Genomic DNA, 26,419 nt, shown 5'->3' with positions numbered 1-26,419 from the left:
AACTTGCATTTGAATTACAAAATGAAATCCAACATATTTTAGTGATTTATGTTGAGTGAACATTACAAAGTATACCTTTCACATAGCCTAGATTTTGTAAAATCCTTATCTTAGCTGAGAAATAACTTAACTTTTCTATAGGCATGCTATAAAGTTTTATAAAAAGATTAGGGATGTAGGCATTAGAGCAATTTCTCATTGAGCTATGGCTGTTCTGATTTCACTGATTCCTTCTAAACATGTGAGATGTATTTTTTATATGCAGATATGCAAATAACCATTATAGTATCAATTTGGTCAAAGAATTGCTTTGCAACACAGATTACCAAAATCAAACAAGTTAACAGGTAAACACTGACTTTTTCCTAAAGGTTTTTTAAGTTTTATGAAAATATTAGGGATGTAGGCTTTATAGCAATTTCTCATTGGACTATGGATGTTCGGATTTCAATGATTCATTTTAAACATGTGAGATATAATTTTTATATGCAGATTTGCAAATATCCTTTATTGTATCAATTTGGTCAAAGATTTTTTTCCAACACAGATTACCAAAATTGAACAAGTTAACAGGTAAATACTTACATTTTCCAAAACGATACCTTTTACTATGCACCAAAAACCTAAAAAACCTATAACTATGTGTACATCATGCACATCATTGTTTATGTTGTATTTATTTTCCTATGGGAATTACATTTAGAAATGTACATTCTTTACAACATTGTCATCCATTGAATTCATGCAGAGTTTGAAGATTTCAAATAGTGACAAAAAGAATGACTTGAACATGAAGGGACACAAACCCTCAATCTTCTGATCAGAAGTCAGACGCCTCATCCATTATGCCACGCTGTCATCTATGTCGAAATTGTCGAACCTGTGGAAGGTGTGGTAATAGTAACCTCAAGTATAACATTCAAAATTTAGAAGCTTTTTCTAGAGTTATGTTTTGGAAAAACTTGCATATGAATTACAAAATGAAATCCAACATATTTTAGTGATTTATGTTGAGTGAACATTACAAAGTATACCTTTCACATAGCCTAGATTTTGTAAAATCCTTAACTTAGCTGAGAAATAACTTAACTTTTCTATAGGCATGCTATAAAGTTTTATAAAAAGATTAGGGATGTAGGCATAAGAGCAATTTCTCATTGAGCTATGGCTGTTCTGATTTCACTGATTCCTTCTAAACATGTGAGATGTATTTTTTATATGCAGATATGCAAATAACCATTATAGTATCAATTTGGTCAAAGAATTGCTTTGCAACACAGATTACCAAAATCAAACAAGTTAACAGGTAAACACTGACATTTTCCTAAAGGTTTTTTAAGTTTTATGAAAATATTAGGGATGTAGGCTTTATAGCAATTTCTCATTGGACTATGGATGTTCGGATTTCAATGATTCATTTTAAACATGTGAGATATAATTTTTATATGCAGATTTGCAAATATCCATTATTGTATCAATTTGGTCAAAGATTTTTTTCCAACACAGATTACCAAAATTGAACAAGTTAACAGGTAAATACTTACCTTTTCCAAAAGGATACCTTTTACTATGCACCAAAAACCTAAAAAAACTATAACTATGTGTACATCATGCACATCATTGTTTATGTTGTATTTATTTTCCTATGGGAATTACATTTAGAAATGTACATTCTTTACAACATTGTCATCCATTGAATTCATGCAGAGTTTGAAGATTTCAAATTGTGACAGAATGAAAGACTCGACCACGCAGGGACTCAAACCCTCAATCTTCAGATCCGAAGTCAGACGCCTTATCCATTAGGCCACGCGGTCATCTTTATAGAAGTTGTCGAACCTGTGGAAGGTGTGGTAAATGTAACCTCAAGTATAACATTCAAAATTTAGAAGTTTTTTCTAGATATATGTTTTGGAAAAACTTGCATATGAATTACAAAATGAAATCCAACATATTTTAGTGATTTATGTTGAGTGAACATTACAAAGTATACCTTTCACATAGCCTAGATTTTGTAAAATCCTTAACTTAGCTGAGAAATAACTTAACTTTTCTATAGGCATGCTATAAAGTTTTATAAAAAGATTTAGGGATGTAGGCATTAGAGCAATTTCTCATTGAGCTATGGCTGTTCTGATTTCACTGATTCCTTCTAAACATGTGAGATGTATTTTTTATATGCAGATATGCAAATAACCATTATAGTATCAATTTGGTCAAAGAATTGCTTTGCAACACAGATTACCAAAATCAAACAAGTTAACAGGTAAACACTGACATTTTCCTAAAGGTTTTTTAAGTTTTATGAAAATATTAGGGATGTAGGCTTTATAGCAATTTCTCATTGGACTATGGATGTTCGGATTTCAATGATTCATTTTAAACATGTGAGAAATAATTTTTATATGCAGATATGTAATATCCTTTATTGTATCAATTTGGTCAAAGATTTTTTTCCAACACAGATTACCAAAATTGAACAAGATAACAGGTAAATACTTACCTTTTCCAAAAGGGTACCTTTTACTATGCACCAAAAACCTAAAAAAACTATAACTATGTGTACATCATGCACATCATTGTTTATGTTGTATTTATTTTCCTATGGGAATTACATTTAGAAATGTACATTCTTTACAACATTGTCATCCATTGAATTCATGCAGAGTTTGAAGATTTCAAATTGTGACAAAATGAAAGACTCGACCACGAAGAGACTCGACCCCTCAATCTTCTGATCCGAAGTCAGACTGCTTATCCATTAGGCCACGCGGTCATCTTTATAGAAGTTGTCGAACCTGTGGAAGGTGTGGTAAAAGTAACCTCAAGTATAACATTCAAAATTTAGAAGTTTTTTCTAGATATATGTTTTGGAAAAACTTGCATATGAATTACAAAATGAAATCCAACATATTTTAGTGATTTATGTTGAGTGAACATTACAAAGTATACCTTTCACATAGCCTAGATTTTGTAAAATCCTTAACTTAGCTGAGAAATAACTTAACTTTTCTATAGGCATGCTATAAAGTTTTATAAAAAGATTTAGGGATGTAGGCATTAGAGCAATTTCTCATTGAGCTATGGCTGTTCTGATTTCACTGATTCCTTCTAAACATGTGAGATGTATTTTTTATATGCAGATATGCAAATAACCATTATAGTATCAATTTGGTCAATGAATTGCTTTGCAACACAGATTACCAAAATCAAACAAGTTAACAGGTAAACACTGACATTTTCCTAAAGGTTTTTTAAGTTTTATGAAAATATTAGGGATGTAGGCTTTATAGCAATTTCTCATTGGACTATGGATGTTCGGATTTCAATGATTCATTTTAAACATGTGAGATATAATTTTTATATGCAGATATGTAATATACTTTATTGTATCAATTTGGTCAAAGATTTTATTCCAACACAGATTACCAAAATTGAACAAGTTAACAGGTAAATACTTACCTTTTCCAAAAGGATACCTTTTACTATGCACCAAAAACCTAAAAAAACTATAACTATGTGTACATCATGCACATCATTGTTTATGTTGTATTTATTTTCCTATGGGAATTACATTTAGAAATGTACATTCTTTACAACATTGTCATCCATTGAATTCATGCAGAGTTTGAAGATTTCAAATTGTGACAAAATGAAAGACTCGACCACGAAGAGACTCAAACCCTCAATCTTCTGATCCGAAGTCAGACGCCTTATCCATTAGGCCACGCGGTCATCTTTATAGAAGTTGTCGAACCTGTGGAAGGTGTGGTAAAAGTAACCTCAAGTATAACATTCAAAATTTAGAAGTTTTTTCTAGATATATGTTTTGGAAAAACTTGCATATGAATTACAAAATGAAATCCAACATATTTTAGTGATTTATGTTGAGTGAACATTACAAAGTATACCTTTCACATAGCCTAGATTTTGTAAAATCCTTAACTTAGCTGAGAAATAACTTAACTTTTCTATAGGCATGCTATAAAGTTTTATAAAAAGATTAGGGATGTAGGCATTAGAGCAATTTCTCATTGAGCTATGGCTGTTCTGATTTCACTGATTCCTTCTAAACATGTGAGATGTATTTTTTATATGCAGATATGCAAATAACCATTATAGTATCAATTTGGTCAAAGAATTGCTTTGCAACACAGATTACCAAAATCAAACAAGTTAACAGGTAAACACTGACTTTTTCCTAAAGGTTTTTTAAGAATTATGAAAATATTAGGGATGTAGGCTTTATAGCAATTTCTCATTGGACTATGGATGTTCGGATTTCAATGATTCATTTTAAACATGTGAGATATAATTTTTATATGCAGATTTGCAAATATCCTTTATTGTATCAATTTGGTCAAAGATTTTTTTCCAACACAGATTACCAAAATTGAACAAGTTAACAGGTAAATACTTACCTTTTCCAAAAGGATACCTTTTACTATGCACCAAAAACCTAAAAAAACTATAACTATGTGTACATCATGCACATCATTGTTTATGTTGTATTTATTTTCCTATGGGAATTACATTTAGAAATGTACATTCTTTACAACATTGTCATCCATTGAATTCATGCAGAGTTTGAAGATTTCAAATTGTGACAAAATGAAAGACTCGACCACGAAGGGACTCAAACCCTCAATTTTCTGATCCAAAGTCAGACGCCTTATCCATTAGGCCACGCGGTCATCTTTATAGAAGTTGTCGAACCTGTGGAAGGTGTGGTAAAAGTAACCTCAAGTATAACATTCAAAATTTAGAAGTTTTTTCTAGATATATGTTTTGGAAAAACTTGCATATGAATTACAAAATGAAATCCAACATATTTTAGTGATTTATGTTGAGTGAACATTACAAAGTATACCTTTCACATAACCTAGATTTTGTAAAATCCTTAACTTAGCTGAGAAATAACTTAACTTTTCTATAGGCATGCTATAAAGTTTTATAAAAAGATTAGGGATGTAGGCATTAGAGCAATTTCTCACTGAGCTATGGCTGTTCTGATTTCACTGATTCCTTCTAAACATGTGAGATGTATTTTTTATATGCAGATATGCAAATAACCATTATAGTATCAATTTGGTCAAAGAATTGCTTTGCAACACAGATTACCAAAATCAAACAAGTTAACAGGTAAACACTGACTTTTTCCTAAAGGTTTTTTAAGAATTATGAAAATATTAGGGATGTAGGCTTTATAGCAATTTCTCATTGGACTATGGATGTTCGGATTTCAATGATTCATTTTAAACATGTGAGATATAATTTTTATATGCAGATTTGCAAATATCCTTTATTGTATCAATTTGGTCAAAGGTTTTTTTCCAACACAGATTACCAAAATTGAACAAGTTAACAGGTAAATACTTACATTTTCCAAAACGATACCTTTTACTATGCACCAAAAACCTAAAAAACCTATAACTATGTGTACATCATGCACATCATTGTTTATGTTGTATTTATTTTCCTATGGGAATTACATTTAGAAATGTACATTCTGTACAACATTGTCATCCATTGAATTCATGCAGAGTTTGAAGATTTCAAATAGTGACAAAAAGAATGACTTGACCATGAAGGGACACAAACCCTCAATCTTCTGATCAGAAGTCAGATGCCTCATCCATTATGCCACGCTGTCATCTATGTCGAAATTGTCGAACCTGTGGAAGGTGTGGTAATAGTAACCTCAAGTATAACATTCAAAATTTAGAAGCTTTTTCTAGAGGTATGTTTTGGAAAAACTTGCATATGAATTACAAAATGAAATCCAACATAATTTAGTGATTTATGTTGAGTGAACATTACAAAGTATACCTTTCACATAGCCTAGATTTTGTAAAATCCTTAACTTAGCTGAGAAATAACTTAACTTTTCTATAGGCATGCTATAAAGTTTTATAAAAAGATTAGGGATGTAGGCATAAGAGCAATTTCTCATTGAGCTATGGCTGTTCTGATTTCACTGATTCCTTCTAAACATGTGAGATGTATTTTTTATATGCAGATATGCAAATAACCATTATAGTATCAATTTGGTCAAAGAATTGCTTTGCAACACAGATTACCAAAATCAAACAAGTTAACAGGTAAACACTGACATTTTCCTAAAGGTTTTTTAAGTTTTATGAAAATATTAGGGATGTAGGCTTTATAGCAATTTCTCATTGGACTATGGATGTTCGGATTTCAATGATTCATTTTAAACATGTGAGATATATTTTTTATATGCAGATTTGCAAATATCCTTTATTGTATCAATTTGGTCAAAGATTTTTTTCCAACATAGATTACCAAAATTGAACAAGTTAACAGGTAAATACTTACCTTTTCCAAAAGGATACCTTTTACTATGCACCAAAAAACTAAAAAAACTATAACTATGTGTACATCATGCACATCATTGTTTATGTTGTATTTATTTTCCTATGGGAATTACATTTAGAAATGTACATTCTTTACAACATTGTCATCCATTGAATTCATGCAGAGTTTGAAGATTTCAAATTGTGACAAAATTAAAGACTCGACCACGAAGGGACTCAAACCCTCAATCTTCAGATCCGAAGTCAGACGCCTTACCCATTAGGCCACGCAGTCATCTTTATAGAAGTTGTCGAACCTGTGGAAGGTGTGGTAAAAGTAACCTCAAGTATAACATTCAAAATTTAGAAGTTTTTTCTAGATATATGTTTTGGAAAAACTTGCATATGAATTACAAAATGAAATCCAACATATTTTAGTGATTTATGTTGAGTGAACATTACAAAGTATACCTTTCACATAGCCTAGATTTTGTAAAATCCTTAACTTAGCTGAGAAATAACTTAACTTTTCTATAGGCATGCTATAAAGTTTTATAAAAAGATTTTGGATGTAGGCATTAGAGCAATTTCTCATTGAGCTATGGCTGTTCTGATTTCACTGATTCCTTCTAAACATGTGAGATGTATTTTTTATATGCAGATATGCAAATAACCATTATAGTATCAATTTGGTCAATGAATTGCTTTGCAACACAGATTACCAAAATCAAACAAGTTAACAGGTAAACAATGACATTTTCCTAAAGGTTTTTTAAGTTTTATGAAAATATTAGGGATGTAGGCTTTATAGCAATTTCTGATTGGACTATGGATGTTCGGATTTCAATGATTCATTTTAAACATGTGAGATATAATTTTTATATGCAGATATGTAATATCCTTTATTGTATCAATTTGGTCAAAGATTTTTTTCCAACACAGATTACCAAAATTGAACAAGTTAACAGGTAAATAGTTACCTTTTCCAAAAGGATACCTTTTACTATGCACCAAAAACCTAAAAAAACTATAACTATGTGTACATCATGCACATCATTGTTTATGTTGTATTTAGTTTCCTATGGGAATTACATTTAGAAATGTACATTCTTTACAACATTGTCATTGAATTCATGCAGAGTTTGAAGATTTCAAATAGTGACAAAATGAAAGACTTGACCACGAAGGGACTCGAACCCTCAATCTTCTGATCCGAAGTCAGACGCCTTATCCATTAGGCCACGCGGTCATCTTTTTAGAAGTTGTCGAACCTGTGGAAGGTGTGGTAAAAGTAACCTCAAGTATAACATTCAAAATTTAGAAGTTTTTTCTAGATATATGTTTTGGAAAAACTTGCATATGAATTACAAAATGAAATCCAACATATTTTAGTGATTTATGTTGAGTGAACATTACAAAGTATACCTTTCACATAGCCTAGATTTTGTAAAATCCTTATCTTAGCTGAGAAATAACTTAACTTTTCTATAGGCATGCTATAAAGTTTTATAAAAAGATTAGGGATGTAGGCATAAGAGCAATTTCTCATTGAGCTATGGCTGTTCTGATTTCACTGATTCCTTCTAAACATGTGAGATGTATTTTTTATATGCAGATATGCAAATAACCATTATAGTATCAATTTGGTCAAAGAATTGCTTTGCAACACAGATTACCAAAATCAAACAAGTTAACAGGTAAACACTGACATTTTCCTAAAGGTTTTTTAAGTTTTATGAAAATATTAGGGATGTAGGCTTTATAGCAATTTCTCATTGGACTATGGATGTTCGGATTTCAATGATTCATTTTAAACATGTGAGATATAATTTTTATATGCAGATTTGCAAATATCCATTATTGTATCAATTTGGTCAAAGATTTTTTTCCAACACAGATTACCAAAATTGAACAAGTTAACAGGTAAATACTTACCTTTTCCAAAAGGATACCTTTTACTATGCACCAAAAACCTAAAAAAACTATAACTATGTGTACATCATGCACATCATTGTTTATGTTGTATTTATTTTCCTATGGGAATTACATTTAGAAATGTACATTCTTTACAACATTGTCATCCATTGAATTCATGCAGAGTTTGAAGATTTCAAATTGTGACAAAATGAAAGACTCGACCACGAAGGGACTCAAACCCTCAATCTTCAGATCCGAAGTCAGACGCCTTATCCATTAGGCCACGCGGTCATCTTTATAGAAGTTGTCGAACCTGTGGAAGGTGTGGTAAAAGTAACCTCAAGTATAACATTCAAAATTTAGAAGTTTTTTCTAGATATATGTTTTGGAAAAACTTGCATATGAATTACAAAATGAAATCCAACATATTTTAGTGATTTATGTTGAGTGAACATTACAAAGTATACCTTTCACATAGCCTAGATTTTGTAAAATCCTTAACTTAGCTGAGAAATAACTTAACTTTTCTATAGGCATGCTATAAAGTTTTATAAAAAGATTTAGGGATGTAGGCATTAGAGCAATTTCTCATTGAGCTATGGCTGTTCTGATTTCACTGATTCCTTCTAAACATGTGAGATGTATTTTTTATATGCAGATATGCAAATAACCATTATAGTATCAATTTGGTCAATGAATTGCTTTGCAACACAGATTACCAAAATCAAACAAGTTAACAGGTAAACACTGACATATTCCTAAAGGTTTTTTAAGTTTTATGAAAATATTAGGGATGTAGGCTTTATAGCAATTTCTCATTGGACTATGGATGTTCGGATTTCAATGATTCATTTTAAACATGTGAGATATAATTTTTATATGCAGATATGTAATATCCTTTATTGTATCAATTTGGTCAAAGATTTTATTCCAACACAGATTACCAAAATTGAACAAGTTAACAGGTAAATACTTACCTTTTCCAAAAGGATACCTTTTACTATGCACCAAAAACCTAAAAAAACTATAACTATGTGTACATCATGCACATCATTGTTTATGTTGTATTTATTTTCCTATGGGAATTACATTTAGAAATGTACATTCTTTACAACATTGTCATCCATTGAATTCATGCAGAGTTTGAAGATTTCAAATTGTGACAAAATGAAAGACTCGACCACGAAGAGACTCAAACCCTCAATCTTCTGATCCGAAGTCAGACGCCTTATCCATTAGGCCACGCGGTCATCTTTATAGAAGTTGTCGAACCTGTGGAAGGTGTGGTAAAAGTAACCTCAAGTATAACATTCAAAATTTAGAAGTTTTTTCTAGATATATGTTTTGGAAAAACTTGCATATGAATTACAAAATGAAATCCAACATATTTTAGTGATTTATGTTGAGTGAACATTACAAAGTATACCTTTCACATAGCCTAGATTTTGTAAAATCCTTAACTTAGCTGAGAAATAACTTAACTTTTCTATAGGCATTCTATAAAGTTTTATAAAAAGATTAGGGATGTAGGCATTAGAGCAATTTCTCATTGAGCTATGGCTGTTCTGATTTCACTGATTCCTTCTAAACATGTGAGATGTATTTTTTATATGCAGATATGCAAATAACCATTATAGTATCAATTTGGTCAAAGAATTGCTTTGCAACACAGATTACCAAAATCAAACAAGTTAACAGGTAAACACTGACTTTTTCCTAAAGGTTTTTTAAGAATTATGAAAATATTAGGGATGTAGGCTTTATAGCAATTTCTCATTGGACTATGGATGTTCGGATTTCAATGATTCATTTTAAACATGTGAGATATAATTTTTATATGCAGATTTGCAAATATCCTTTATTGTATCAATTTGGTCAAAGATTTTTTTCCAACACAGATTACCAAAATTGAACAAGTTAACAGGTAAATACTTACCTTTTCCAAAAGGATACCTTTTACTATGCACCAAAAACCTAAAAAAACTATAACTATGTGTACATCATGCACATCATTGTTTATGTTGTATTTATTTTCCTATGGGAATTACATTTAGAAATGTACATTCTTTACAACATTGTCATCCATTGAATTCATGCAGAGTTTGAAGATTTCAAATTGTGACAAAATGAAAGACTCGACCACGAAGGGACTCAAACCCTCAATTTTCTGATCCGAAGTCAGACGCCTTATCCATTAGGCCACGCGGTCATCTTTATAGAAGTTGTCGAACCTGTGGAAGGTGTGGTAAAAGTAACCTCAAGTATAACATTCAAAATTTAGAAGTTTTTTCTAGATATATGTTTTGGAAAAACTTGCATATGAATTACAAAATGAAATCCAACATATTTTAGTGATTTATGTTGAGTGAACATTACAAAGTATACCTTTCACATAGCCTAGATTTTGTAAAATCCTTAACTTAGCTGAGAAATAACTTAACTTTTCTATAGGCATGCTATAAAGTTTTATAAAAAGATTAGGGATGTAGGCATTAGAGCAATTTCTCACTGAGCTATGGCTGTTCTGATTTCACTGATTCCTTCTAAACATGTGAGATGTATTTTTTATATGCAGATATGCAAATAACCATTATAGTATCAATTTGGTCAAAGAATTGCTTTGCAACACAGATTACCAAAATCAAACAAGTTAACAGGTAAACACTGACTTTTTCCTAAAGGTTTTTTAAGAATTATGAAAATATTAGGGATGTAGGCTTTATAGCAATTTCTCATTGGACTATGGATGTTCGGATTTCAATGATTCATTTTAAACATGTGAGATATAATTTTTATATGCAGATTTGCAAATATCCTTTATTGTATCAATTTGGTCAAAGGTTTTTTTCCAACACAGATTACCAAAATTGAACAAGTTAACAGGTAAATACTTACATTTTCCAAAACGATACCTTTTACTATGCACCAAAAACCTAAAAAACCTATAACTATGTGTACATCATGCACATCATTGTTTATGTTGTATTTATTTTCCTATGGGAATTACATTTAGAAATGTACATTCTGTACAACATTGTCATCCATTGAATTCATGCAGAGTTTGAAGATTTCAAATAGTGACAAAAAGAATGACTTGACCATGAAGGGACACAAACCCTCAATCTTCTGATCAGAAGTCAGATGCCTCATCCATTATGCCACGCTGTCATCTATGTCGAAATTGTCGAACCTGTGGAAGGTGTGGTAATAGTAACCTCAAGTATAACATTCAAAATTTAGAAGCTTTTTCTAGAGGTATGTTTTGGAAAAACTTGCATATGAATTACAAAATGAAATCCAACATATTTTAGTGATTTATGTTGAGTGAACATTACAAAGTATACCTTTCACATAGCCTAGATTTTGTAAAATCCTTAACTTAGCTGAGAAATAACTTAACTTTTCTATAGGCATGCTATAAAGTTTTATAAAAAGATTAGGGATGTAGGCATTAGAGCAATTTCTCATTGAACTATGGGTGTTCTGATTTCACTGATTCCTTCTAAACATGTGAGATGTATTTTTTATATGCAGATATGCAAATAACCATTATAGTATCAATTTGGTCAAAGAACTGCTTTGCAACACAGATTACCAAAATCAAACAAGTTAACAGGTAAACACTTACATTTTCCTAAAGGTTTTTTAAGTTTTATGAAAATATTAGGGATGTAGGCTTTATAGCAATTTCGCATTGGACTATGGATGTTCGGATTTCAATGATTCATTTTAAACATGTGAGATATAATTTTTATATGCAGATATGCAATATCCTTTATTGTATCAATTTGGTCAAAGATTTTTTTCCAACACAGATTACCAAAATTGAACAAGTTAACAGGTAAATACTTACCTTTTCCAAAAGGATACCTTTTACTATGCACCAAAAACCTAAAAAAACTATAACTATGTGTACATCATGCACATCATTGTTTATGTTGTATTTATTTTCCTATGGGAATTACATTTAGAAATGTACATTCTTTACAACATTGTCATCCATTGAATTCATGCAGAGTTTGAAGATTTCAAATTGTGACAAAATGAAAGACTCGACCACGAAGGGACTCGAACCCTCAATCTTCTGATCCGAAGTCAGACGCCTTATCCATTAGGCCACGCAGTCATCTTTATAGAAGTTGTTGAACCTGTGGAAGGTGTGGTAATAGTAACCTTAAGTATAACATTCAAAATTTAGAAGTTTTTTCTAGATATATGTTTTGGAAAAACTTGCTTATGAATTACAAAATGAAATCCAACATATTTTAGTGATTTATGTTGAGTGAACATTGCAAAGTATACCTTTCACATAGCCTAGATTTTGTAAAATCCTTAACTTAGCTGAGAAATAACTTAACTTTTCTATAGGCATGCTATAAAGTTTTATAAAAAGATTAGGGATGTAGGCATAAGAGCAATTTCTCATTGAGCTATGGATGTTCTGATTTCACTGATTCCTTCTAAACATGTGAGATGTATTTTTTATATGCAGATATGCAAATAACCATTATAGTATCAATTTGGTCAAAGAATTGTTTTGCAACACAGATTACCAAAATCAAACAAGTTAACAGGTAAACACTGACATTTTCCTAAAGGTTTTTTAAGTTTTATGAAAATATAAGGGATGTAGGCTTTATAGCAATTTCTCATTGGACTATGGATGTTCGGATTTCAATGATTCATTTTAAACATGTGAGATATAATTTTTATATGCAGATTTGCAAATATCCATTATTGTATCAATTTGGTCAAAGATTTTTTTCCAACACAGATTACCAAAATTGAACAAGTTAACAGGTAAATACTTACCTTTTCCAAAAGGATACCTTTTACTATGCACCAAAAACCTAAAAAAACTATAACTATGTGTACATCATGCACATCATTGTTTATGTTGTATTTATTTTCCTATGGGAATTACATTTAGAAATGTACATTCTTTACAACATTGTCATCCATTGAATTCATGCAGAGTTTGAAGATTTCAAATTGTGACAAAATGAAAGACTCGACCACGAAGAGACTCAAACCCTCAATCTTCTGATCCGAAGTCAGACGCCTTATCCATTAGGCCACGCGGTCATCTTTATAGAAGTTGTCGAACCTGTGGAAGGTGTGGTAAAAGTAACCTCAAGTATAACATTCAAAATTTAGAAGTTTTTTCTAGATATATGTTTTGGAAAAACTTGCATATGAATTACAAAATGAAATCCAACATATTTTAGTGATTTATGTTGAGTGAACATTACAAAGTATACCTTTCACATAGCCTAGATTTTGTAAAATCCTTAACTTAGCTGAGAAATAACTTAACTTTTCTATAGGCATTCTATAAAGTTTTATAAAAAGATTAGGGATGTAGGCATTAGAGCAATTTCTCATTGAGCTATGGCTGTTCTGATTTCACTGATTCCTTCTAAACATGTGAGATGTATTTTTTATATGCAGATATGCAAATAACCATTATAGTATCAATTTGGTCAAAGAATTGCTTTGCAACACAGATTACCAAAATCAAACAAGTTAACAGGTAAACACTGACTTTTTCCTAAAGGTTTTTTAAGAATTATGAAAATATTAGGGATGTAGGCTTTATAGCAATTTCTCATTGGACTATGGATGTTCGGATTTCAATGATTCATTTTAAACATGTGAGATATAATTTTTATATGCAGATTTGCAAATATCCTTTATTGTATCAATTTGGTCAAAGATTTTTTTCCAACACAGATTACCAAAATTGAACAAGTTAACAGGTAAATACTTACCTTTTCCAAAAGGATACCTTTTACTATGCACCAAAAACCTAAAAAAACTATAACTATGTGTACATCATGCACATCATTGTTTATGTTGTATTTATTTTCCTATGGGAATTACATTTAGAAATGTACATTCTTTACAACATTGTCATCCATTGAATTCATGCAGAGTTTGAAGATTTCAAATTGTGACAAAATGAAAGACTCGACCACGAAGGGACTCAAACCCTCAATTTTCTGATCCGAAGTCAGACGCCTTATCCATTAGGCCACGCGGTCATCTTTATAGAAGTTGTCGAACCTGTGGAAGGTGTGGTAAAAGTAACCTCAAGTATAACATTCAAAATTTAGAAGTTTTTTCTAGATATATGTTTTGGAAAAACTTGCATATGAATTACAAAATGAAATCCAACATATTTTAGTGATTTATGTTGAGTGAACATTACAAAGTATACCTTTCACATAGCCTAGATTTTGTAAAATCCTTAACTTAGCTGAGAAATAACTTAACTTTTCTATAGGCATGCTATAAAGTTTTATAAAAAGATTAGGGATGTAGGCATTAGAGCAATTTCTCACTGAGCTATGGCTGTTCTGATTTCACTGATTCCTTCTAAACATGTGAGATGTATTTTTTATATGCAGATATGCAAATAACCATTATAGTATCAATTTGGTCAAAGAATTGCTTTGCAACACAGATTACCAAAATCAAACAAGTTAACAGGTAAACACTGACTTTTTCCTAAAGGTTTTTTAAGAATTATGAAAATATTAGGGATGTAGGCTTTATAGCAATTTCTCATTGGACTATGGATGTTCGGATTTCAATGATTCATTTTAAACATGTGAGATATAATTTTTATATGCAGATTTGCAAATATCCTTTATTGTATCAATTTGGTCAAAGGTTTTTTTCCAACACAGATTACCAAAATTGAACAAGTTAACAGGTAAATACTTACATTTTCCAAAACGATACCTTTTACTATGCACCAAAAACCTAAAAAACCTATAACTATGTGTACATCATGCACATCATTGTTTATGTTGTATTTATTTTCCTATGGGAATTACATTTAGAAATGTACATTCTGTACAACATTGTCATCCATTGAATTCATGCAGAGTTTGAAGATTTCAAATAGTGACAAAAAGAATGACTTGACCATGAAGGGACACAAACCCTCAATCTTCTGATCAGAAGTCAGATGCCTCATCCATTATGCCACGCTGTCATCTATGTCGAAATTGTCGAACCTGTGGAAGGTGTGGTAATAGTAACCTCAAGTATAACATTCAAAATTTAGAAGCTTTTTCTAGAGGTATGTTTTGGAAAAACTTGCATATGAATTACAAAATGAAATCCAACATATTTTAGTGATTTATGTTGAGTGAACATTACAAAGTATACCTTTCACATAGCCTAGATTTTGTAAAATCCTTAACTTAGCTGAGAAATAACTTAACTTTTCTATAGGCATGCTATAAAGTTTTATAAAAAGATTAGGGATGTAGGCATTAGAGCAATTTCTCATTGAACTATGGGTGTTCTGATTTCACTGATTCCTTCTAAACATGTGAGATGTATTTTTTATATGCAGATATGCAAATAACCATTATAGTATCAATTTGGTCAAAGAACTGCTTTGCAACACAGATTACCAAAATCAAACAAGTTAACAGGTAAACACTTACATTTTCCTAAAGGTTTTTTAAGTTTTATGAAAATATTAGGGATGTAGGCTTTATAGCAATTTCGCATTGGACTATGGATGTTCGGATTTCAATGATTCATTTTAAACATGTGAGATATAATTTTTATATGCAGATATGCAATATCCTTTATTGTATCAATTTGGTCAAAGATTTTTTTCCAACACAGATTACCAAAATTGAACAAGTTAACAGGTAAATACTTACCTTTTCCAAAAGGATACCTTTTACTATGCACCAAAAACCTAAAAAAACTATAACTATGTGTACATCATGCACATCATTGTTTATGTTGTATTTATTTTCCTATGGGAATTACATTTAGAAATGTACATTCTTTACAACATTGTCATCCATTGAATTCATGCAGAGTTTGAAGATTTCAAATTGTGACAAAATGAAAGACTCGACCACGAAGGGACTCGAACCCTCAATCTTCTGATCCGAAGTCAGACGCCTTATCCATTAGGCCACGCAGTCATCTTTATAGAAGTTGTTGAACCTGTGGAAGGTGTGGTAATAGTAACCTTAAGTATAACATTCAAAATTTAGAAGTTTTTTCTAGATATATGTTTTGGAAAAACTTGCTTATGAATTACAAAATGAAATCCAACATATTTTAGTGATTTATGTTGAGTGAACATTGCAAAGTATACCTTTCACATAGCCTAGATTTTGTAAAATCCTTAACTTAGCTGAGAAATAACTTAACTTTTCTATAGGCATGCTATAAAGTTTTATAAAAAGATTAGGGATGTAGGCATAAGAGCAATTTCTCATTGAGCTATGGATGTTCTGATTTCACTGATTCCTTCTAAACATGTGAGATGTATTTTTTATATGCAGATATGCAAATAACCATTATAGTATCAATTTGGTCAAAGAATTGTTTTGCAACACAGATTACCAAAATCAAACAAGTTAACAGGTAAACACTGACATTTTCCTAAAGGTTTTTTAAGTTTTATGAAAATATTAGGGATGTAGGCTTTATAGCAATTTCTCATTGGACTATGGATGTTCGGATTTCAATGATTCATTTTAAACATGTGAGATATAATTTTTATATGCAGATTTGCAAATATCCATTATTGTATCAATTTGGTCAAAGATTTTTTTCCAACACAGATTACCAAAATTGAACAAGTTAACAGGTAAATACTTACCTTTTCCAAAAGGATACCTTTTACTATGCACCAAAAACCTAAAAAAACTATAACTATGTGTACATCATGCACATCATTGTTTATGTTGTATTTATTTTCCTATGGGAATTACATTTAGAAATGTACATTCTTTACAACATTGTCATCCATTGAATTCATGCAGAGTTTGAAGATTTCAAATTATGACAAAATGAAAGACTCGACCACGAAGGGACTCAAACCCTCAATCTTCAGATCCGAAGTCAGACGCCTTATCCATTAGGCCACGCGGTCATCTTTATAGAAGTTGTCGAACCTGTGGAAGGTGTGGTAAATGTAACCTCAAGTATAACATTCAAAATTTAGAAGTTTTTTCTAGATATATGTTTTGAAAAAACTTGCATATGAATTACAAAATGAAATCCAACATATTTTAGTGATTTATGTTGAGTGAACATTACAAAGTATACCTTTCACATAGCCTAGATTTTGTAAAATCCTTAACTTAGCTGAGAAATAACTTAACTTTTCTATAGGCATGCTATAAAGTTTTATAAAAAGATTTAGGGATGTAGGCATTAGAGCAATTTCTCATTGAGCTATGGCTGTTCTGATTTCACTGATTCCTTCTAAACATGTGAGATGTATTTTTTATATGCAGATATGCAAATAACCATTATAGTATCAATTTGGTCAAAGAATTGCTTTGCAACACAGATTATCAAAATCAAACAAGTTAACAGGTAAACACTGACATTTTCCTAAAGGTTTTTTAAGTTTTATGAAAATATTAGGGATGTAGGCTTTATAGCAATTTCTCATTGGACTATGGATGTTCCGATTTCAATGATTCATTTTAAACATGTGAGAAATAATTTTTATATGCAGATATGTAATATCCTTTATTGTATCAATTTGGTCAAAGATTTTTTTCCAACACAGATTACCAAAATTGAACAAGATAACAGGTAAATACTTACCTTTTCCAAAAGGATACCTTTTACTATGCACCAAAAACCTAAAAAAACTATAACTATGTGTACATCATGCACATCATTGTTTATGTTGTATTTATTTTCCTATGGGAATTACATTTAGAAATGTACATTCTTTACAACATTGTCATCCATTGAATTCATGCAGAGTTTGAAGATTTCAAATTGTGACAAAATGAAAGACTCGACCACGAAGGGACTCGACCCCTCAATCTTCTGATCCGAAGTCAGACTGCTTATCCATTAGGCCACGCGGTCATCTTTATAGAAATTGTCGAACCTGTGGAAGGTGTGGTAAAAGTAACCTCAAGTATAACATTCAAAATTTAGAAGTTTTTTCTAGATATATGTTTTGGAAAAACTTGCATATGAATTACAAAATGAAATCCAACATATTTTAGTGATTTATGTTGAGTGAACATTACAAAGTATACCTTTCACATAGCCTAGATTTTGTAAAATCCTTAACTTAGCTGAGAAATAACTTAACTTTTCTATAGGCATGCTATAAAGTTTTATAAAAAGATTTAGGGATGTAGGCATTAGAGCAATTTCTCATTGAGCTATGGCTGTTCTGATTTCACTGATTCCTTCTAAACATGTGAGATGTATTTTTTATATGCAGATATGCAAATAACCATTATAGTATCAATTTGGTCAATGAATTGCTTTGCAACACAGATTACCAAAATCAAACAAGTTAACAGGTAAACACTGACATTTTCCTAAAGGTTTTTTAAGTTTTATGAAAATATTAGGGATGTAGGCTTTATAGCAATTTCTCATTGGACTATGGATGTTCGGATTTCAATGATTCATTTTAAACATGTGAGATATAATTTTTATATGCAGATATGTAATATCCTTTATTGTATCAATTTGGTCAAAGATTTTATTCCAACACAGATTACCAAAATTGAACAAGTTAACAGGTAAATACTTACCTTTTCCAAAAGGATACCTTTTACTATGCACCAAAAACCTACAAAAACTATAACTATGTGTACATCATGCACATCATTGTTTATGTTGTATTTATTTTCCTATGGGAATTACATTTAGAAATGTACATTCTTTACAACATTGTCATCCATTGAATTCATGCAGAGTTTGAAGATTTCAAATTGTGACAAAATGAAAGACTCGACCACGAAGAGACTCAAACCCTCAATCTTCTGATCCGAAGTCAGACGCCTTATCCATTAGGCCACGCGGTCATCTTTATAGAAGTTGTCGAACCTGTGGAAGGTGTGGTAAAAGTAACCTCAAGTATAACATTCAAAATTTAGAAGTTTTTTCTAGATATATGTTTTGGAAAAACTTGCATATGAATTACAAAATGAAATCCAACATATTTTAGTGATTTATGTTGAGTGAACATTACAAAGTATACCTTTCACATAGCCTAGATTTTGTAAAATCCTTAACTTAGCTGAGAAATAACTTAACTTTTCTATAGGCATGCTATAAAGTTTTATAAAAAGATTAGGGATGTAGGCATTAGAGCAATTTCTCATTGAGCTATGGCTGTTCTGATTTCACTGATTCCTTCTAAACATGTGAGATGTATTTTTTATATGCAGATATGCAAATAACCATTATAGTATCAATTTGGTCAAAGAATTGCTTTGCAACACAGATTACCAAAATCAAACAAGTTAACAGGTAAACACTGACTTTTTCCTAAAGGTTTTTTAAGAATTATGAAAATATTAGGGATGTAGGCTTTATAGCAATTTCTCATTGGACTATGGATGTTCGGATTTCAATGATTCATTTTAAACATGTGAGATATAATTTTTATATGCAGATTTGCAAATATCCTTTATTGTATCAATTTGGTCAAAGATTTTTTTCCAACACAGATTACCAAAATTGAACAATTTAACAGGTAAATACTTACCTTTTCCAAAAGGATACCTTTTACTATGCACCAAAAACCTAAAAAAACTATAACTATGTGTACATCATGCACATCATTGTTTATGTTGTATTTATTTTCCTATGGGAATTACATTTAGAAATGTACATTCTTTACAACATAGTCATCCATTGAATTCATGCAGAGTTTGAAGATTTCAAATTGTGACAAAATGAAAGACTCGACCACGAAGGGACTCAAACCCTCAATTTTCTGATCCGAAGTCAGACGCCTTATCCATTAGGCCACGCGGTCATCTTTATAGAAGTTGTCGAACCTGTGGAAGGTGTGGTAAAAGTAACCTCAAGTATAACATTCAAAATTTAGAAGTTTTTTCTAGATATATGTTTTGGAAAAACTTGCATATGAATTACAAAATGAAATCCAACATATTTTAGTGATTTATGTTGAGTGAACATTACAAAGTATACCTTTCACATAGCCTAGATTTTGTAAAATCCTTAACTTAGCTGAGAAATAACTTAACTTTTCTATAGGCATGCTATAAAGTTTTATAAAAAGATTAGGGATGTAGGCATTAGAGCAATTTCTCACTGAGCTATGGCTGTTCTGATTTCACTGATTCCTTCAAAACATGTGAGATGTATTTTTTATATGCAGATATGCAAATAACCATTATAGTATCAATTTGGTCAAAGAATTGCTTTGCAACACAGATTACCAAAATCAAACAAGTTAACAGGTAAACACTGACTTTTTCCTAAAGGTTTTTTAAGAATTATGAAAATATTAGGGATGTAGGCTTTATAGCAATTTCTCATTGGACTATGGATGTTCGGATTTCAATGATTCATTTTAAACATGTGAGATATAATTTTTATATGCAGATTTGCAAATATCCTTTATTGTATCAATTTGGTCAAAGGTTTTTTTCCAACACAGATTACCAAAATTGAACAAGTTAACAGGTAAATACTTACATTTTCCAAAACGATACCTTTTACTATGCACCAAAAACCTAAAAAACCTATAACTATGTGTACATCATGCACATCATTGTTTATGTTGTATTTATTTTCCTATGGGAATTACATTTAGAAATGTACATTCTGTACAACATTGTCATCCATTGAATTCATGCAGAGTTTGAAGATTTCAAATAGTGACAAAAAGAATGACTTGACCATGAAGGGACACAAACCCTCAATCTTCTGATCAGAAGTCAGATGCCTCATCCATTATGCCACGCTGTCATCTATGTCGAAATTGTCGAACCTGTGGAAGGTGTGGTAATAGTAACCTCAAGTATAACATTCAAAATTTAGAAGCTTTTTCTAGAGGTATGTTTTGGAAAAACTTGCATATGAATTACAAAATGAAATCCAACATATTTTAGTGATTTATGTTGAGTGAACATTACAAAGTATACCTTTCACATAGCCTAGATTTTGTAAAATCCTTAACTTAGCTGAGAAATAACTTAACTTTTCTATAGGCATGCTATAAAGTTTTATAAAAAGATTAGGGATGTAGGCATTAGAGCAATTTCTCATTGAACTATGGGTGTTCTGATTTCACTGATTCCTTCTAAACATGTGAGATGTATTTTTTATATGCAGATATGCAAATAACCATTATAGTATCAATTTGGTCAAAGAACTGCTTTGCAACACAGATTACCAAAATCAAACAAGTTAACAGGTAAACACTTACATTTTCCTAAAGGTTTTTTAAGTTTTATGAAAATATTAGGGATGTAGGCTTTATAGCAATTTCGCATTGGACTATGGATGTTCGGATTTCAATGATTCATTTTAAACATGTGAGATATAATTTTTATATGCAGATATGCAATATCCTTTATTGTATCAATTTGGTTAAAGATTTTTTTCCAACACAGATTACCAAAATTGAACAAGTTAACAGGTAAATACTTATCTTTTCCAAAAGGATACCTTTTACTATGCACCAAAAACCTAAAAAAACTATAACTATGTGTACATCATGCACATCATTGTTTATGTTGTATTTATTTTCCTATGGGAATTACATTTAGAAATGTACATTCTTTACAACATTGTCATCCATTGAATTCATGCAGAGTTTGAAGATTTCAAATTGTGACAAAATGAAAGACTCGACCACGAAGGGACTCGAACCCTCAATCTTCTGATCCGAAGTCAGACACCTTATCCATTAGGCCACGCAGTCATCTTTATAGAAGTTGTTGAACCTGTGGAAGGTGTGGTAATAGTAACCTTAAGTATAACATTCAAAATTTAGAAGTTTTTTCTAGATATATGTTTTGGAAAAACTTGCTTATGAATTACAAAATGAAATCCAACATATTTTAGTGATTTATGTTGAGTGAACATTGCAAAGTATACCTTTCACATAGCCAAGATTTTGTAAAATCCTTAACTTAGCTGAGAAATAACTTAACTTTTCTATAGGCATGCTATAAAGTTTTATAAAAAGATTAGGGATGTAGGCATAAGAGCAATTTCTCATTGAGCTATGGATGTTCTGATTTCACTGATTCCTTCTAAACATGTGAGATGTATTTTTTATATGCAGATATGCAAATAACCATTATAGTATCAATTTGGTCAAAGAATTGTTTTGCAACACAGATTACCAAAATCAAACAAGTTAACAGGTAAACACTGACATTTTCCTAAAGGTTTTTTAAGTTTTATGAAAATATTAGGGATGTAGGCTTTATAGCAATTTCTCATTGGACTATGGATGTTTGGATTTCAATGATTCATTTTAAACATGTGAGATATAATTTTTATATGCAGATATGCAAATATCCTTTATTGTATCAATTTGGTCAAAGATTTTTTTCCAACACAGATTACCAAAATTGAACAAGTTAACAGGTAAATACTTACATTTTCCAAAAGGATACCTTTTACTATGCACCAAAAACCTAAAAAACCTATAACTATGTGTACATCATGCACATCATTGTTTACGTTGTATTTATTTTCCTATGGGAATTACATTTAGAAATGTACATTCTTTAAAACATTGTCATCCATTGAATTCATGCAGAGTTTGAAGATTTCAAATAGTGACAAAAAGAATGACTTGACCACGAAGTGACACGAACCCTCAATCTTCTGATCAGAAGTCAGACGCCTCATCCATTATGCCACGCTGTCATCTATGTTGAAATTGTCAAACCTGTGGAAGGTGTGGTAATAGTAACCTCAAGTATAACATTCAAAATTTAGAAGCTTTTTCTAGAGGTATGTTTTGGAAAAACTTGCATATGAATTACAAAATGAAATCCAACATATTTTAGTGGTTTATGTTGAGTGAACATTACAAAGTATACCTTTCACATAGCCTAGATTTTGTAAAATCCTTAACTTAGCTGAGAAATAACTTAACTTTTCTATAGGCATGCTATAAAGTTTTATAAAAAGATTAGGGATGTAGGCATTAGAGCAATTTCTCATTGAACTATGGCTGTTCTGATTTCACTGATTCCTTCTAAACATGTGAGATGTATTTTTTATATGCAGATATGCAAATAACCATTATAGTATCAATTTGGTCAAAGAATTGCTTTGCAACACAGATTACCAAAATCAAACAAGTTAACAGGTAAACACTGACTTTTTCCTAAAGGTTTTTTAAGAATTATGAAAATATTAGGGATGTAGGCTTTATAGCAATTTCTCATTGGACTATGGATGTTCGGATTTCAATGATTCATTTTAAACATGTGAGATATAATTTTTATATGCAGATTTGCAAATATCCTTTATTGTATCAATTTGGTCAAAGATTTTTTTCCAACACAGATTACCAAAATTGAACAAGTTAACAGGTAAATACTTACCTTTTCCAAAAGGATACCTTTTACTATGCACCAAATACCTAAAAAAACTATAACTATGTGTACATCATGCACATCATTGTTTATGTTGTATTTATTTTCCTATGGGAATTACATTTAGAAATGTACATTCTGTACAACATTGTCATCCATTGAATTCATGCAGAGTTTGAAGATTTCAAATAGTGACAAAAAGAATGACTTGACCATGAAGGGACACAAACCCTCAATCTTCTGATCAGAAGTCAGATGCCTCATCCATTATGCCACGCTGTCATCTATGTCGAAATTGTCGAACCTGTGGAAGGTGTGGTAATAGTAACCTCAAGTATAACATTCAAAATTTAGAAGCTTTTTCTAGAGGTATGTTTTGGAAAAACTTGCATATGAATTACAAAATGAAATCCAACATATTTTAGTGATTTATGTTGAGTGAACATTACAAAGTATACCTTTCACATAGCCTAGATTTTGTAAAATCCTTAACTTAGCTGAGAAATAACTTAACTTTTCTATAGGCATGCTATAAAGTTTTATAAAAAGATTAGGGATGTAGGCATTAGAGCAATTTCTCATTGAACTATGGGTGTTCTGATTTCACTGATTCCTTCTAAACATGTGAGATGTATTTTTTATATGCAGATATGCAAATAACCATTATAGTATCAATTTGGTCAAAGAACTGCTTTGCAACACAGATTACCAAAATCAAACAAGTTAACAGGTAAACACTTACATTTTCCTAAAGGTTTTTTAAGTTTTATGAAAATATTAGGGATGTAGGCTTTATAGCAATTTCGCATTGGACTATGGATGTTCGGATTTCAATGATTCATTTTAAACATGTGAGATATAATTTTTATATGCAGATATGCAATATCCTTTATTGTATCAATTTGGTCAAAGATTTTTTTCCAACACAGATTACCAAAATTGAACAAGTTAACAGGTAAATACTTACCTTTTCCAAAAGGATACCTTTTACTATGCACCAAAAACCTAAAAAAACTATAACTATGTGTACATCATGCACATCATTGTTTATGTTGTATTTATTTTCCTATGGGAATTACATTTAGAAATGTACATTCTTTACAACATTGTCATCCATTGAATTCATGCAGAGTTTGAAGATTTCAAATTGTGACAAAATGAAAGACTCGACCACGAAGGGACTCGAACCCTCAATCTTCTGATCCGAAGTCAGACGCCTTATCCATTAGGCCACGCAGTCATCTTTATAGAAGTTGTTGAACCTGTGGAAGGTGTGGTAATAGTAACCTTAAGTATAACATTCAAAATTTAGAAGTTTTTTCTAGATATATGTTTTGGAAAAACTTGCTTATGAATTACAAAATGAAATCCAACATATTTTAGTGATTTATGTTGAGTGAACATTGCAAAGTATACCTTTCACATAGCCAAGATTTTGTAAAATCCTTAACTTAGCTGAGAAATAACTTAACTTTTCTATAGGCATGCTATAAAGTTTTATAAAAAGATTAGGGATGTAGGCATAAGAGCAATTTCTCATTGAGCTATGGATGTTCTGATTTCACTGATTCCTTCTAAACATGTGAGATGTATTTTTTATATGCAGATATGCAAATAACCATTATAGTATCAATTTGGTCAAAGAATTGTTTTGCAACACAGATTACCAAAATCAAACAAGTTAACAGGTAAACACTGACATTTTCCTAAAGGTTTTTTAAGTTTTATGAAAATATTAGGGATGTAGGCTTTATAGCAATTTCTCATTGGACTATGGATGTTTGGATTTCAATGATTCATTTTAAACATGTGAGATATAATTTTTATATGCAGATATGCAAATATCCTTTATTGTATCAATTTGGTCAAAGATTTTTTTCCAACACAGATTACCAAAATTGAACAAGTTAACAGGTAAATACTTACATTTTCCAAAAGGATACCTTTTACTATGCACCAAAAACCTAAAAAACCTATAACTATGTGTACATCATGCACATCATTGTTTACATTGTATTTATTTTCCTATGGGAATTACATTTAGAAATGTACATTCTTTAAAACATTGTCATCCATTGAATTCATGCAGAGTTTGAAGATTTCAAATAGTGACAAAAAGAATGACTTGACCACGAAGTGACACGAACCCTCAATCTTCTGATCAGAAGTCAGACGCCTCATCCATTATGCCACGCTGTCATCTATGTTGAAATTGTCAAACCTGTGGAAGGTGTGGTAATAGTAACCTCAAGTATAACATTCAAAATTTAGAAGCTTTTTCTAGAGGTATGTTTTGGAAAAACTTGCATATGAATTACAAAATGAAATCCAACATATTTTAGTGGTTTATGTTGAGTGAACATTACAAAGTATACCTTTCACATAGCCTAGATTTTGTAAAATCCTTAACTTAGCTGAGAAATAACTTAACTTTTCTATAGGCATGCTATAAAGTTTTATAAAAAGATTAGGGATGTAGGCATTAGAGCAATTTCTCATTGAACTATGGCTGTTCTGATTTCACTGATTCCTTCTAAACATGTGAGATGTATTTTTTATATGCAGATATGCAAATAACCATTATAGTATCAATTTGGTCAAAGAATTGCTTTGCAACACAGATTACCAAAATCAAACAAGTTAACAGGTAAACACTGACTTTTTCCTAAAGGTTTTTTAAGAATTATGAAAATATTAGGGATGTAGGCTTTATAGCAATTTCTCATTGGACTATGGATGTTCGGATTTCAATGATTCATTTTAAACATGTGAGATATAATTTTTATATGCAGATTTGCAAATATCCTTTATTGTATCAATTTGGTCAAAGATTTT

General features: G+C 30.8%; 16 non-coding genes across 16 annotated transcripts; all 16 read right to left on the bottom strand.

Moving 5' to 3' along the window:
• Positions 1–3,662: 3,662 nt before the first annotated feature.
• On the bottom strand, positions 3,663–3,735 carry TRNAR-UCG (transfer RNA arginine (anticodon UCG)). Its single transcript has one exon. It is a non-coding gene; the product is annotated as a tRNA-Arg (tRNA).
• Positions 3,736–4,621: 886 nt separating this feature from the next.
• Positions 4,622–4,694, bottom strand: TRNAQ-UUG (transfer RNA glutamine (anticodon UUG)). The gene has a single exon. It is a non-coding gene; the product is annotated as a tRNA-Gln (tRNA).
• A 1,845-nt stretch (positions 4,695–6,539) lies between these two features.
• TRNAR-UCG (transfer RNA arginine (anticodon UCG)) lies at positions 6,540–6,612 on the bottom strand. Its single transcript has one exon. It is a non-coding gene; the product is annotated as a tRNA-Arg (tRNA).
• Positions 6,613–7,493: 881 nt separating this feature from the next.
• On the bottom strand, positions 7,494–7,566 carry TRNAR-UCG (transfer RNA arginine (anticodon UCG)). The gene has a single exon. It is a non-coding gene; the product is annotated as a tRNA-Arg (tRNA).
• Positions 7,567–8,452: 886 nt separating this feature from the next.
• On the bottom strand, positions 8,453–8,525 carry TRNAR-UCG (transfer RNA arginine (anticodon UCG)). Its single transcript has one exon. It is a non-coding gene; the product is annotated as a tRNA-Arg (tRNA).
• An 886-nt stretch (positions 8,526–9,411) lies between these two features.
• On the bottom strand, positions 9,412–9,484 carry TRNAR-UCG (transfer RNA arginine (anticodon UCG)). Its single transcript has one exon. It is a non-coding gene; the product is annotated as a tRNA-Arg (tRNA).
• An 886-nt stretch (positions 9,485–10,370) lies between these two features.
• TRNAR-UCG (transfer RNA arginine (anticodon UCG)) lies at positions 10,371–10,443 on the bottom strand. Its single transcript has one exon. It is a non-coding gene; the product is annotated as a tRNA-Arg (tRNA).
• A 1,844-nt stretch (positions 10,444–12,287) lies between these two features.
• TRNAR-UCG (transfer RNA arginine (anticodon UCG)) lies at positions 12,288–12,360 on the bottom strand. Its single transcript has one exon. It is a non-coding gene; the product is annotated as a tRNA-Arg (tRNA).
• Positions 12,361–13,246: 886 nt separating this feature from the next.
• TRNAR-UCG (transfer RNA arginine (anticodon UCG)) lies at positions 13,247–13,319 on the bottom strand. The gene has a single exon. It is a non-coding gene; the product is annotated as a tRNA-Arg (tRNA).
• Positions 13,320–14,205: 886 nt separating this feature from the next.
• Positions 14,206–14,278, bottom strand: TRNAR-UCG (transfer RNA arginine (anticodon UCG)). The gene has a single exon. It is a non-coding gene; the product is annotated as a tRNA-Arg (tRNA).
• Positions 14,279–16,122: 1,844 nt separating this feature from the next.
• TRNAR-UCG (transfer RNA arginine (anticodon UCG)) lies at positions 16,123–16,195 on the bottom strand. The gene has a single exon. It is a non-coding gene; the product is annotated as a tRNA-Arg (tRNA).
• An 886-nt stretch (positions 16,196–17,081) lies between these two features.
• On the bottom strand, positions 17,082–17,154 carry TRNAR-UCG (transfer RNA arginine (anticodon UCG)). Its single transcript has one exon. It is a non-coding gene; the product is annotated as a tRNA-Arg (tRNA).
• Positions 17,155–18,999: 1,845 nt separating this feature from the next.
• On the bottom strand, positions 19,000–19,072 carry TRNAR-UCG (transfer RNA arginine (anticodon UCG)). Its single transcript has one exon. It is a non-coding gene; the product is annotated as a tRNA-Arg (tRNA).
• Positions 19,073–19,958: 886 nt separating this feature from the next.
• Positions 19,959–20,031, bottom strand: TRNAR-UCG (transfer RNA arginine (anticodon UCG)). The gene has a single exon. It is a non-coding gene; the product is annotated as a tRNA-Arg (tRNA).
• A 1,844-nt stretch (positions 20,032–21,875) lies between these two features.
• TRNAR-UCG (transfer RNA arginine (anticodon UCG)) lies at positions 21,876–21,948 on the bottom strand. The gene has a single exon. It is a non-coding gene; the product is annotated as a tRNA-Arg (tRNA).
• A 2,803-nt stretch (positions 21,949–24,751) lies between these two features.
• TRNAR-UCG (transfer RNA arginine (anticodon UCG)) lies at positions 24,752–24,824 on the bottom strand. Its single transcript has one exon. It is a non-coding gene; the product is annotated as a tRNA-Arg (tRNA).
• Between the last annotated feature and the right edge of the window lie 1,595 nt (positions 24,825–26,419).

This window comes from Taudactylus pleione, unplaced genomic scaffold (genome assembly GCF_031769625.1).
Source record: "Taudactylus pleione unplaced genomic scaffold, aTauple2 ptg000612l, whole genome shotgun sequence".
NCBI classification, from domain to species: domain Eukaryota; kingdom Metazoa; phylum Chordata; class Amphibia; order Anura; family Myobatrachidae; genus Taudactylus; species Taudactylus pleione.
This window is presented reverse-complemented; position numbering and strand designations above follow the sequence as displayed.